This window comes from Gouania willdenowi, chromosome 6 (genome assembly GCF_900634775.1).
Source record: "Gouania willdenowi chromosome 6, fGouWil2.1, whole genome shotgun sequence".
Classification (NCBI taxonomy): Eukaryota; Metazoa; Chordata; class Actinopteri; order Blenniiformes; family Gobiesocidae; genus Gouania; species Gouania willdenowi.
In genome coordinates this window covers 30,941,979-30,955,676 of record NC_041049.1, presented here as the reverse complement: position 1 = coordinate 30,955,676, position 13,698 = coordinate 30,941,979, and the positions used below count along the sequence as shown (strand labels likewise).

The following is a 13,698-nucleotide window of genomic DNA, read 5'->3' as shown; positions in this document are numbered from 1 at the left end:
GCCTGGAATCTTGGGGGCATCTGGGGGGTTGCTCGTTAAGACACGTTAATCCCAAATACCTGCTTTAGGTACTACCATTCACTCATTCCCCCTGTTCACAGCCACCACCATTATAGCTAAGCTTCACACTTGTCACCATACTGGCTGGATTACACAACATAATAAGCACAATATATTCTACAACCTCACATCTCACCCTCACTGCAAAACAGTCTATTCTTCCCCACCTTTTCTATTTCCTGTCTTGAGTCTCTCCTCCCTGCTCCCTTTCCCCTCCCCTTCCCCCTCCCCCTCCACTTAGGTGTAACACTGCTCTCCCTTTTTATATCCTCCCTATAATAAAAGATTTCTTACCCTTCCTTAGGGAGGGCTGGTGATGGTCACAATTATGCAATAAAATAAATCAATGTATTTTATTGCAATAACAAAACATGCATTGCTGTCTCATAATGATTGCACTTCCTGTAGTGTTGACCTTTGACAGCATGTGCAGACAAGTAAGAAAAAAAAGAGAGTGGACGCTGGGTCGACAGCAATGTATAGGGTTGGCTCAGTGTCCACCCTACTTTTGTTCAGTTTGGCCAAGATCTCCAGTCCATTTTAGATTGTTCTGTTGCTACTTTTAAGATTTTGTTAATAAATACTTTTGTTAAACCTTGCTTACTGTGTGGCATCCTGTTTATGTTGCAGCCCCTCAAGCCTTGATATTACATCCTAGAGGGAGTCTAACAATGGTGATATACGATATAAATCTTGGTAATTTTTTTTCAAATAAAGTCTGACCAAAAATTCAATTCTGGGTTAAATTTGCTGATGCAAAATGCCACACAGGCTCATTTATTAAAAACAGCTGTACAATATACTTTTGGCTTTTTCACCTGTAAGGGACAGCATGTGTGAGTGAGTTCTGTGTAGCTTGTTATGGGGAAGGTCTGGGTTAGAATGCACTCAAAAATCCATCTCAGCTTTATATGTTGTTCTGAGAAGTAAAAGCAATGACTTCTAAAACAAGTATTTTTTATCCAAAATATGATTATATATTAATATATGCAATATTGTAGATTTCCAAAATAAAGAACTCAATACATCTTGAATCTCGATTTATTGCCCAGCTCTAATTCCTAAACTATAATACAGCCTAAATTAAAACATTTATGGGTATATGAAGCACATTTGTTTATTTAATATACTTTTAGTTATATACAAGTCAACACATTGCATATTTTCTGTTCATTTTACATGCTTGTCCTAAAGTTAGACATGCTATGTTAAATTAACATTGTATTTTCATTACATATTTTCTTATAATTTCTCATGATCACTCATGTGGTTCTCTGGTATTCACTAATAACTTCTTTTTTTTTTGTTTTTTACTTTTTATTTTATGATTTTTCAAAGTTCAACATACATCAAAACAAAGACAAAAAAAATAAGTAAATAAATAAATAAATAAATAAATACAGTCTGTGGGGTACTACAAAATAAAACTACAACTTGAAATTAGCTTTATAATGAGTCCACTTGAGCCAACATTTTTTAAATTTACTAACTTTCAATCTCAGATGAAAGGTCATTTTTTCCATCACATAAATTTCCTCCACAATGTCTCTCCATTGATTCAGTGTCAGAGGGTCATTTTTTAACCAGGTTCTTGTTATAGCTTTCTTGCTAGCCATCAGCATTATTTTAAACAAATATAAGTCCTCCTGTTGGACAGCACTCTCCGACACTAATAACTTTCCAGACACATTTGTTGCAAACCTTACATCCTTCGACACTGTTTGAAAGCAGTGTATATTTGTGGCGCTTGTGATTAGTTTATTTTTCATGGTGACTCATGTCGTTCCTTCCCCTGTGGTAGACGCTAAAATCTTATTATTAATCTAACAGAACGTGTAACTGTGTCCCATCCTGCTGCTCTTTAGGAAGATAAACTCTCTGTCATGTTTTACAACGTATTTATACGAGTTATTTGTTTTTCACTGTAACGTCTTCATTCATCATCTCTGTTCTGAGTTGTTTCTGGGTCTGTTCCTGCTACCGGAATACTGCCACCCAGTCCATTTCAAGTGGCAGTTCTCAGAGGATAGTGACGGCGTTGAGTTTAGTAAGGCAAAGGAATGTTTTTAATTATTGCATAAAAATACGGTATTTTCATGGGAAAATACTAATACAGGACGATGGCGGGAAAGAGGGGTAAAACACTGGAGTTTCCAGGCCAAAACGGAGTACTTGACAGGTATGTTTATTCCCCCTTTCTTTTTCTCTTTCACATGGCCCGACCCAGCGGCCCACCTGGGAAATCCCCGGTGTACCCGTACGCCAGTCCACTGACATTAGCCTAGACCTAACTGAAGACAATAGGATATCTGTAACTAACTGCACATTAAGAAGTAGATAAACATAGTAATGATCATATTTCAGAATTGATTATGGTGTCATTACAAGTGCACATTTAAAAAAAAGCTGTCATCTAGTTCTGTTAAACGAGACAGTTGTCTGTGTTGTCATCTTTCCCCACGTGATAACTCTGTTTATTACCGAGTGTCAGCCATGTCTGCAGGCAGTTCCAGAACATTCTCCACTTACCCTGCCATTACTGATGATGTACAGTATTTTAACAGATAGACACCAAAGCTGAAGGTTCATTACCAATCCAGATGTCATCCATGTGTACCACTCCATGTTATGTTCTGTTGGGAGTTTAGTTATTCTGTGTCTTTGTTTATTTTAAGTCTGTCATGAGTCTGCTTAGTTAGTCATTGTTTACCTCCTTATTCACTCCCTGTTCCTTGATTTTGCCTGTTCCTGTTCATGTTTTTCTGCCTGCCCAGTTTTTCTACTCTCCACAGCTGCTCCTCATTCCCTCGTCAAGTCAGAGGAGGGTATATATACTCCCTCAGTTCAGTCAGTCGGTTGCGGGATCATTGTGTTTGTATGTTGTCTCTCCTCCTCGTGTCCTGCTGCGTTTTGTTCCCTGTACTTCCTGCCTCGTTGGATTTAAGTTACTTTTGTTTGGTAAATAAACATGGACTTGTTCCAAAAACGCTATTCCTGCATCCTGCCTCCATCTTTCCCTGCATTTGGGTCCCTACCCACAACTAACCGTGACAGAATGATCCCGCCACAAGTGGACCCAGCGGAGATAGATTTGGCTGAGATGGACATGGCAGAAAGGACTGCCTACTGGCAGAGCTACCTGCTGGAGGCCAGGGAGGCGCTGTTGTATGAATGGGAGGACGAGCCTGTTAGGGATTCCTACTGGGGAACTCGACTGGCTTTGGGAGGACCCCGGAGCCTACAACGAGGTAGAGGTCGTTCCAGAAGGAAGGGTCAACCCCGCCAGTCTCCAAGTTCCCAGGTTAGCATCCCTGTATCCCCTAGCGTCCAGGCTAGCGTCCCTGTATCCCCTAGCGTCCAGGCTAGCGTCCCTGTATCCCCTAGCTCCCAGGCTAGCGTTCCTGTGTCTCCTAGCTCCCAGGCTAGCGTTCCTGTGTCTCCTAGCTCCCAGGCTAGCGTTCTTGTGTCTCCTAGCTCTCAGGCTAGCGTCCCTGTGTCTCCTAGCTTCCAGGCTAGCGTCCCTGTATCTCCTAGCTCCCAGGCTAGCGTCCCTGTATCTCCTAGCTCCCAGGCTAGCGTCCCTGTATCTCCTAGCTTCCAGGCTAGCGTCCCTGTATCTCCTAGCTCCCAGGCTAGCGTCCCTGTATCTCCTAGCTCCCAGGTTAGCGTTCCTGTGTCTCCTAGCTCCCAGGCTAGCGTTCCTGTATCTCCTAGCTTCCAGGCTAGCGTTCCTGTTTCTCCTAGCTCCCAGGCTAGAGTTCCTGTTTCTCCTAGCTCCCAGGCAAGCGTTCCTGTGTCTCCTAGCTCCCAGGCAAGCGTTCCTGTGTCTCCTAGCTCCCAGGCAAGCGTTCCTGTGTCTCCTAGCTCCCAGGCTAGCGTTCCTGTGTCTCCTAGCTCCCAGGCTAGCGTTCCTGTGTCTCCTAGCTCCCAGGCTAGCGTTCCTGTGTCTCCTAGCTCCCAGGCTAGCGTTCCTGTGTCCCCTAGCTGTCAGGCTAGCGTTCCAGTCCCGGCTCCACGCACCCGGCCGTCGCCTGCCCTGCCGCCGGTCCCGGCTCCCCGCACCAGGCAGCCAACGTCGCCGCCGGTGCCGGCTCCCCGCAACAGGCCGCCAACTCCCAGCTTTCCTGCCTCGTCTGAGCCCTCTTCGCCGGAGGTCTTCCCGCCTGCCTCGTCTGAGCCCTCTTCGCCCGGCCCGCCGGAGGTCTTCCCGCCTGTCCCGTCTTCGCCCGGCCCGCCGGAGGTCTTCCCGCCTGCCTCGTCTGAGCCCTCTTCGCCGGAGGTCTTCCCGCCTGCCTCGTCTGAGCCCTCTTCGCCCGGCCCGCCGGAGGTCTTCCCGCCTGCCTCGTCTGAGCCCTCTTCGCCCGGCCCGCCGGAGGTCTTCCCGCCTGCCTCGTCTGAGCCCTCTTCGCCCGGCCCGCCGGAGGTCTTCCCGTCTGCCTCGCCGGCTCCGCCTCATGGGAGGCCGCCGGACTCCTGGTCCCCTGCCTCGCCGGCTCCGCCTCATGGGAGGCCGCCGGACTCCTGGTCCCCTGCCTCGCCGGCTCCGCCTCATGGGAGGCCGCCGGACTCCTGGTCCCCTGCCTCGCCGGCTCCGCCTCATGGGAGGCCGCCGGACTCCTGGTCCCCTGCCTTGCCGGCTCCGCCTCATGAGAGGTCGCCGGACTCCTGGTCCAGTTTCGCCTGCCCGGCCTCATGGGAGGCTGCCTTGATGGGGTTTTGACCCTCCTCCGGACCTCCGTCCACCCACACGGGTTTGGTTTTTGGGGTGGTTTGAATTTTTTTTAGGAGCGTTTGGAACCCACTCCTTAAAGGGGGGGTTATGTTATGTTCTGTTGGGAGTTTAGTTATTCTGTGTCTTTGTTTATTTTAAGTCTGTCATGAGTCTGCTTAGTTAGTCATTGTTTACCTCCTTATTCCTTGTTCCTTGATTTTGCCTGTTCCTGTTCATGTTTTTCTGCCTGCCCAGTTTTTCTACTCTCCACAGCTGCTCCTCATTCCCTCGTCAAGTCAGAGGAGGGTATATATACTCCCTCAGTTCAGTCAGTCGGTTGCGGGATCATTGTGTTTGTATGTTGTCTATCCTCCTCGTGTCCTGCTGCGTTTTGTTCCCTGTACTTCCTGCCTCGTTGGATTTAAGTTACTTTTGTTTGGTAAATAAACATGGACTTGTTCCAAGAACGCTATTCCTGCATCCTGCCTCCATCTTTCCCTGCATTTGGGTCCATACCCACAACTAACCGTGACACTCCAGCTCTCAAAGTTTCCCAATGTAGGACGACGGAAATTCAGTGAAGTAGTTGTGTATGTACTCTAGATCAGGAACCTTTTTCCCCCGCAGTGGCTAGCTTGATAGACATAAAAAGCATGCTGGGTGCAAAATACGGGTCGGCTTCTCCTGCCAACATGGCGGTGAAAACAAAATGATTTACTTGACGTCTGGAGCTCTTTTCCTCTTCTGATACACGCTGGACGTTGCACTTCAACGCTGTTCAAAGAGCGCATACACTTTGCAGCGCACAGAAAGAGTGCAGTGGCAACAACAACTACACACTGTTAGGCCTCAGCTTCCCATAATGCTTTTACTTCAATATTCATAACGCATCATCATTAAAGGTGGCACCAATCCTGCACCAATATTACCTGACAATGAACCATGAAAATGTCATCGGCGTCTATCTCCCGCTACTTGTGTGACTATTTACATTGAAGCTTCAGTCAATAAACCCGTGAAGCAGAGAAGTGTGGTTGTGTAATTCATTGATTTCAACAAAGGACTTGTAATCCGATTACCAACTATTTAAATTGAAACTGTAACGAATTACAGCTACTCATACTTTCAATCATAATCTGATTACTCAACGCCAGTAAATGTAACCCGTTACTCCCCAACACTGTGTGTGGCATACCCATTCTCAGTGGGTCGCCGGCAAAAAGCAACAAGAACCTTTTGCTCTTGTTTTAACTTCTCTTCACACCCCTGACAGCAGAAAAAGACAGTAAGGGTTAATTGGCAATGTAGCATATTCAACCATCCAGACCTTTTCTGTATTTTTATGAAATAAATTAAAGGAAATCAGTCATTTTGCTAATTAGCCTGTTAAAGCAAAGTTATAGGAAACACTAACGACTTGAAATACTGCAACATTTGCTGCAGTTTTTTTTTTTAAGTTCATGCTTAATCAGGCCTTTAGGCCACAACAATCACAAAATCAAAAGGAACAAAAAGGAAGAAAGTTCACTTTTACAAGTGTATTAATAAAAGTTGGTTTTTATATACATCTAATATCACATTTTATTTTAAAATTTCTCTTTTTAATGATTTTTATTTGGAATTAAAAAAAAAAAAAAAATGCACCTTTTCTATAGTTTATTGTTGTTTTTTGTCCACTCATTTCACTTGTGACTGTTCCTTATTTTCTGCTGCCCTGTTCTGATATTCTGTATCTTTATTAATATTGATTTCTTTTCTTCAGTTTGGCACATGTGTACGGCTCATTATGTTGAGTCCTTTTTGAGTATACTGACGTCAGCATATCACAATTTTCCGCTCAGCTGCTTGATTTTGAACCATTTGACATTTTTGAAACAAAAAAACTATTTTGATAACTAAACTAAACATCATCATCAACATTATCAATGATGGACAAGCACACAATTGGTACACTGCTGTGAAAGTGTTAGGAACAACCCATAAACATTACTGTGATACAATAATACCTTGAGTATCAACTTGTATTTATTATTATATATTTATGTATTTTTAATGTAGCAAAATACATACTTTATAGTTTACTTTTACTTTTGGTACTTGAATATTTGTTTTTCACAAAATACTTCTGATATGAAAGTAGATTTGATTGAATCTACTTAAGACGAGTATGCAAGACTTTTTTTTTTTATGGGCAACGTTAAATGTTACTAAGTATTTTTCACTTGTGGTACTTGTTCTTTAATTCAGTTACATTTTTTCAACACATGTACACCCCTGCTCAACTAAGCTACCAGAATCAACATGAGCGGGATGACTGAGAACCTTCACAGAATGTTATTCACAAATGACACAATGAATATCCATATGAAGTAATATAGATTCTGTTCATACATGGCCCTCTTCTCTGGTCTGGACTTAAGCGCTTTTTTTTACGTGCCTACAGTTACGCGCCTCTCTCCTGCGCGTATTCTCCGGTCCAGGTTCCTGACACGCCCACCACACGTATATCAACCACAAGCACGTTATCTGTGAATGAAGGTGGTCTGAAGCAAAGGAGGCGCACGGGGCCATGATGTCATTATTTTTGGGCTGCCCAGAAATTACGTTCCAAACATCAATCCAAATGCTTGTAAATGTCATTGAAATCCGTGAAAATCATAAAGCGCACTTTTATTTGAAACGCCTTTGTTGATCAACAATGTAACAGGTTGATTTGATCAGATTATTGATCAGATTATTGCAGGGGTGAAGATTTTACACATTTTTCTGTCTGAGCCAAATGTCTCTTTTTCTGCCTCATATATATATATATATATATATATATCACTTGTTATTTACTCTTGTTGTGGATCAAACTGTGGCTTTACGTTATACACAGTGTTAAAATAAGTTTAACCAGTTTGACGTCTGTCAGAGTTTCATTTACCTACAGTAACTGCAGCAGCAGCACACACACAGCTGATCAGCTCTGCGATGCACCCCCTTCCAGGACAAGAAGTGGACGGCGCGAATAAAATATGATTATATGTATCACATTTTGTCTAAATTTAGAACTGGTAAATGTGAAGGTCAATGGCGTGCTTGTGTGACTCCCCCCACCCCCGTGACAGTGTCAGTTTGGATCGATTCTTTCTGGGAGTATGAAGGTAGATATGTTGCAAAATGGGAGAGCTTGTAGAATGTGATGTCACAAATGATGGGAAATAATGTGAACGAGTAGAAAACATTCACACATGCGTGATCTGAATGTGAAGTCACAGAAAAAATATTCACAGGTGTGTCGACTGATATTTACACAAAAATAATGACAGCTGCAAAATTGTAATCCAACATTTATTCGCATGTTCAATTATCGTTTACAACCACAACTCTCCGGTTACACCTTCTCCAATCTGCCGCTACAGATGCAAAAACTACTTTTCTCGTGTGAATCTGCGCTGCTTAAGTTTTGCAACACATTTTGTGAGACAGATTTGTGCTTTGTAGAAATTTGAATAGGAACGCCCACATTTCAGCGCTGCTCCACCCAGAGTGCGTAACTGGGTTAGAGGCACGCAGTGACTGACCTAAGTACAGGGGGAGAATAGCGTGCAGCCAAAAACAGCGCAGCTGCGCGGCTTTTTTTTACTTAAGTGCATTGGAGAATAGAGTCCATAGAAAATGTAATAACAAACTTTAGTCTTATACACGAGTGTCCAAAGAGCAAGCAACGCATACATTCATACGTATTTACCATCACTAGGCCTTTACGCCCTGCTGACAAAGATAGTCACTGCCTCTGACTCAGCCTTTGACCTTTCCACTCGGTATCACCTGCCATAAACGCACAGCGTTTGGACAAGACATACTCAGTCAGGGCTGAGGCAACAATCGGTATCAGGAGGCAACAGCAACCCTCGAGGGGGCTGGAGCCGACCCCCTCACTGCTTTATGGTGTTCATTTTAGGAGCTAGAGTGACAGGCGTGTGTGTGTGTGTGTGTGTGTGTGTGTGTGTGTGTGTGTGTGTGTGTGTGCGTGTGTGTGTGTGTGCGTGTGTGTGTGTGTGTGTGTGTGTGCGTGTGTGTGTGTTTGCGTGTGTGTGTGTGTGTGTCTGTGTGTGCGTGTGTGTGCGTGTGCGTGTGCGTCTGTGTGCGTCTGTGTGTGTGTGTGTGTGTGTGTGTGTGTGTGTGTGTGTGTGTGTGTGTGTGTGTGTGTGTGTGTGTGTGTGTGTGTGTGTGTGTGTGTGTGTGTGTGTGCGTGTGTGTGTGTGTGTGTGTGTTCGACAGAGCTAATTTAGGGCTGGAAGAAAAAAGTGCAGACCAGTGGAAGGACTGGCTCCACTGGTAGCTAAACATCAACTAGTCTCACATACATTCAGATGAACAGGTCAACTACAACTCATGGTCTAATCAAGACTTCAAATACACTTCCAATAAGGCTGGATATTAAAACAAATAACTTCAAGTTGCTGAAAAAAAATTTGCTCAGCCACTAAGAGCCATTTTAAGTGTAAATATACACAGAAATAAACAGACATTTTTTGATAAAGAAAGATAAACACCTGTTAAATGAGAGAATAGTTTGTTTATGAGGACTTGCACACAAAGTTACACCAAAGGGACTTCAAGGTAGTTTAAGAAGTTTCCTGATAATTACATTTTTAATTTGAACCTTATTTACAAATTTACTGAGATATAAAGTTGGTCATGTCATAAAGAGTGGTGAATAATAATTTGAGTCCAAGCTTTTAAAATGAATGCACACCAGACAGGTTAAAACAATTTAAAAACAGGTGTAGACTTGGTATCGGACTTCCAACATCTCATTTTGAAGATGTGCCCGAACCACATGAGCCACAGTCTATTTATGCACAGCATAAACATAGGTTCATGCTGAGAGACTTCACTAGTACAAACTCTGCACTGCAGTTGTTGTTGATGCTCAGAGGGACAAAATATCAAAGTTAGTTAGGATTGAATTTCATACCACAATATTTGAAGAAAGAGCAAAATAAATCAAATTACGTCATATTTCTAATGATAAAACCTTTTTTTTGTATGTATATATGTAAAATGTCCCTGACTAAATATTTTTCCAGGTCTGTTTTGTTTTGGAAAGCTTTAAATGTAGAAAATGTAGCTTATCTCTCCACTCAAAGAGGAAAAGACTAATGATGCTAAAACACTGGAGGACCTCGTGCTCTCTGATAGGAAGGAAAGCTGTCATAAATTATTGACACACTCAGCAGGTCACATCTGTGGAACAGAGGAAGAGAGCCTGGAGCTCATGACAGGAAAGAGGACGTCATGACTGGTGCTATAAACGGGCCGTGTTAGTGCATTAGAATGTGTGAAAGTGAGAAAGTTTATTACAGTGTCAATGACAGGTGCCCTGCCTAAGAAATTCTTTCAATTTGATTGTTTTTTCTTGTCTTTGTAATGAGACCTTTAGAACTTAATTTCATGCTGAGATCTCACTGGGATATTTTTGTTTGGCTAGAAGTTTAGATTTGGTTTTACCTTTTGGTGGCTGGTCTCACCTTTACAGCTGAAATGTATCAGGATCTGGTTTACATGGACGAGCAGATGGTACGCACAGAGTCAGGAAGATGCCTTTGAATGTGTAACACTATACAGAAAAGCCTCCTGCAGGGTTGGATAGAGTTTCAAAAATATCTGTTGAACCATGAAATATCAGCACTCCTCTGTTCAAAAGCATGGGACATTGTTGTTGTGAAAGACAGGATTTCTCCTCCTAAGCCATATGACACATTTCCTGCATGCTGCTTTGGTTGGAAACATCTGACGGACACACCAAAGGATTAACCTCAAACTTGTCAACCTGTCTGAGACTTCTCGTTAGGATATTCTGCTTCATATTGTCATATCTGCAACTTTAACAGTTTGTGATGTTAGTCCTCACATTTTTAATATTAGTTTTTCCCAAACTATTTATTTATTTATTTTTTAAACTGTGGGATACAGTGGCTGGGAAGTGTCAGGTGAATGCATTTACAGAAACGAACACGAATGCAAACAGGTCACAACACGAACGCAAACCGGCCACAACGGAAGTGTTTCCGATGGACCGGTATTACAGTCGGACGGGTATTATGATATGATAGCCTGATATGAAAAATATAAGAGTATCCTAATCAACTTTCACTTACTTTCATACGCGTTTCGATGTCTTCTTCTTGTTCTTCTCTGTTCTGGTGGGTTAAAAACATCCGACAGAAACGTGTCCGTCTGTAATACCGGTAAAATAATTACAACAGTAACGTGATTATACAGTATGTAGATATTACATACCAGCCTGTCATTGCCAGATCCCGTTAGATCTCAGAAGCTAAGCAGGTCTGGGCCTGGTTAGTAGTTGAATGGAAGACCACTGAGAAGTCCAGGTGCCACAGTGGGGTGGCAGTCACCTCAGTGGTATCTGTCATTGTGTCCTTGGGCAACACACTTCACCTACATTGCCTAGTATGAATGTAGAGTGTGAGTTAGTGTTGGTGGTGGTCAGAGGGGCTGATGGGGCACTTTGGCAGCCTCGCTTCCATCAGTCTGCCCCAGGGCAGCTGTAGCTACAACAGTAGCTTACCACCACTAAGTGTGGAGTGAAAGAATAATCCCTTAATTCTGTAAAGCGACTTTGAGTGTCCAAAAAAGCACTATATAAAATAGCTGCATTATTATTATTCTTATTATTATTATTATTATTATTATTCTTATTATTATTATTATTATTATTATTATTATTATTATTATTATTATTATTGCAAACAGGTGTTGATACTGTAATAATAATGATAATAATAATACATTTTATTTGATGCCAAACCTCAAAGTGCTACAGGATTAAAACAATACAACACAACATATATTAAAAGACAGGACTAAAAGAGGAATTAATTGTTAAAAAAAGTTTTTGTAAAAAGGTGATATTTATGTTTTTTCTTAAAAATGTCCATCGTTTGCGGGACCTCGAGGTGGTCTGAGAGGGCGTTTCACAGGCGGGGGGCAGCGGCCCATTGTTTTGAGCTGCATCCTGGGCATGACCAGATGGTGCTGTTGGCCTGACGGGTCCTGGTTGAGGTGCGTGGTGTGAGCAGTTCTGTGAAGTGAGTGGGGGCCACACCGTGCAGACAGTGATGGGTGTGCAGGAGGATCTTACATTCTGAATGAGGAGTCAGTGCAGTGTACGGAGGATGGGGGTGATGTGCTCATGTTTTCTCACCCTCATCAGGACCCTGGCAGCACTGTTCTGCACATACTGGAGCTTTTGGAGGCTCCTGCCAGGGATCCCGATGAGGAGTGCATTACAGTAGTCCAGCCTGGAGGAGACAAAGGCATGGACAAACTTCTCTGCAGCAGGAAGGGAGAGGGAGGGGTGTAGTTTGGAAATATTATGGAGGTGACAATAAAATGTGGCTGACCCACCACCCCAACCAAGCTCCAGTATCCCTTGTATTTTATGACTAGTGTACAGGCAATCTAAAAAAGCCACTTGTCAACCACTTACTAACTACAATTAGATGATTAGAATCTGGTAGCCCTACCTGTGTTGACATTGATATGTTGTGAACATTCCTACTAGGTCTGGGTGATATGGACCAAAAATTATATCTCAATATTTTTTCTCAAAATGGTGATATAAAATATAAATCTTGATCATTTTATTTCAAATAAAGTCTGACCAGAAAGACAATTGTGGTTTAAATTTGTTGATGTAAAATTCTACAAAGGCTCATTTATTAACAAACAGCTGCACAATATGTGCCACTTTTGGCTTTTTCACCTGTAAGGGACAGCATGTGTGAGTGAGTTCTGTAGTGTAGCTTGTTATGGAGAAGGTCTGTGTTAGAATGCACTCAGAAATCCATCTAACTGAGCTTTACATGTTGTTCTGAGAAGTAAAAGCAGCGACTCCTAAAACAAGTAGTTTTATACAAAATACAATATACAGGTATATCGATACATGTGATATTGTACTTTTCTATAAATCGTCAAAATAGAAAGCTCGATACATCTTGAATCTCGATATATTGCCCAGCCCTAATTAATTAATTATAATACAGCCTAAATTAAAACATAAATGGGTACATGAATTCCCAGTGTCCCCGTACGCCAGTCCGCCCTTGCTTTACATACATCCCTGAATAGTTACGTGGAATGTAATGTAGCCAATAAGCGAGCTGACTGAGGAAGAGGGAAGCAGGTGTAAATAAAATCAAACATGGCCGACCTGACACATTTACTTGTCCAGTGGAGCTTTTTTAGTTGTTTAATCAAAAATTCTTGATCAGTGATGGGACAGAATGGTTATGTGTTGGCTGGTTATGTGGTCTGCTCTAATAATGTCAACACAGTACACCACACACAGTGTGAGGTTCGTAACAGATGAAAAGGATCTCTTTAGAATTTAAAAGAAACAAATCCTTATGTATCCATTCTATAGGGCCTTATCCCTACACTGAAGTAGTCCCAAAGCGCTTTATATATCAGCTCATTCACTCATTCACACACCAATGGGACTGAGCTGCCATGCAAGGCCCTAGTCCACAATTGGGAGCAACTTAGGGTTCAGTCAGGTCTTGCCCAAAGACACTTTGACACATAGACAGGCATAGACTGGGATCGAACCCCCAACCTCTTGATCAGAAGACCACCCCTCTACCATCTGAGCCATTCATGGTAAAATCATTCCAGTGGCTGCTTTCTGCTTCATTTTTGCTGCTGTACTATACATGAACTGCTGCAATCCAAAATGTAGTTAAAGAATAAGAGAATAACGCTGCTCAAATGAAGCAGTGTTATTATTTATGATGTTCTACATGATATATCATATAACACTCCGTACATGTGTGAGATATGCTTTAACATGGAGGGACACACTTGCTGGCAGTTGATGATAGAATAAAAGGATGCAAAACAATTAAAAGCATTTA

General features: G+C 42.5%; 1 long non-coding RNA gene across 1 annotated transcript; it reads right to left on the bottom strand.

Moving 5' to 3' along the window:
* Nucleotides 1-427: 427 nt before the first annotated feature.
* Nucleotides 428-11,256, bottom strand: LOC114466194 (uncharacterized). The gene is made up of 3 exons (XR_003674396.1): nucleotides 11,059-11,256; nucleotides 7,163-7,168; nucleotides 428-439 (listed from the first exon to the last, which is right to left on the bottom strand). It is a non-coding gene; the product is annotated as an uncharacterized LOC114466194 (long non-coding RNA).
* Between the last annotated feature and the right edge of the window lie 2,442 nt (nucleotides 11,257-13,698).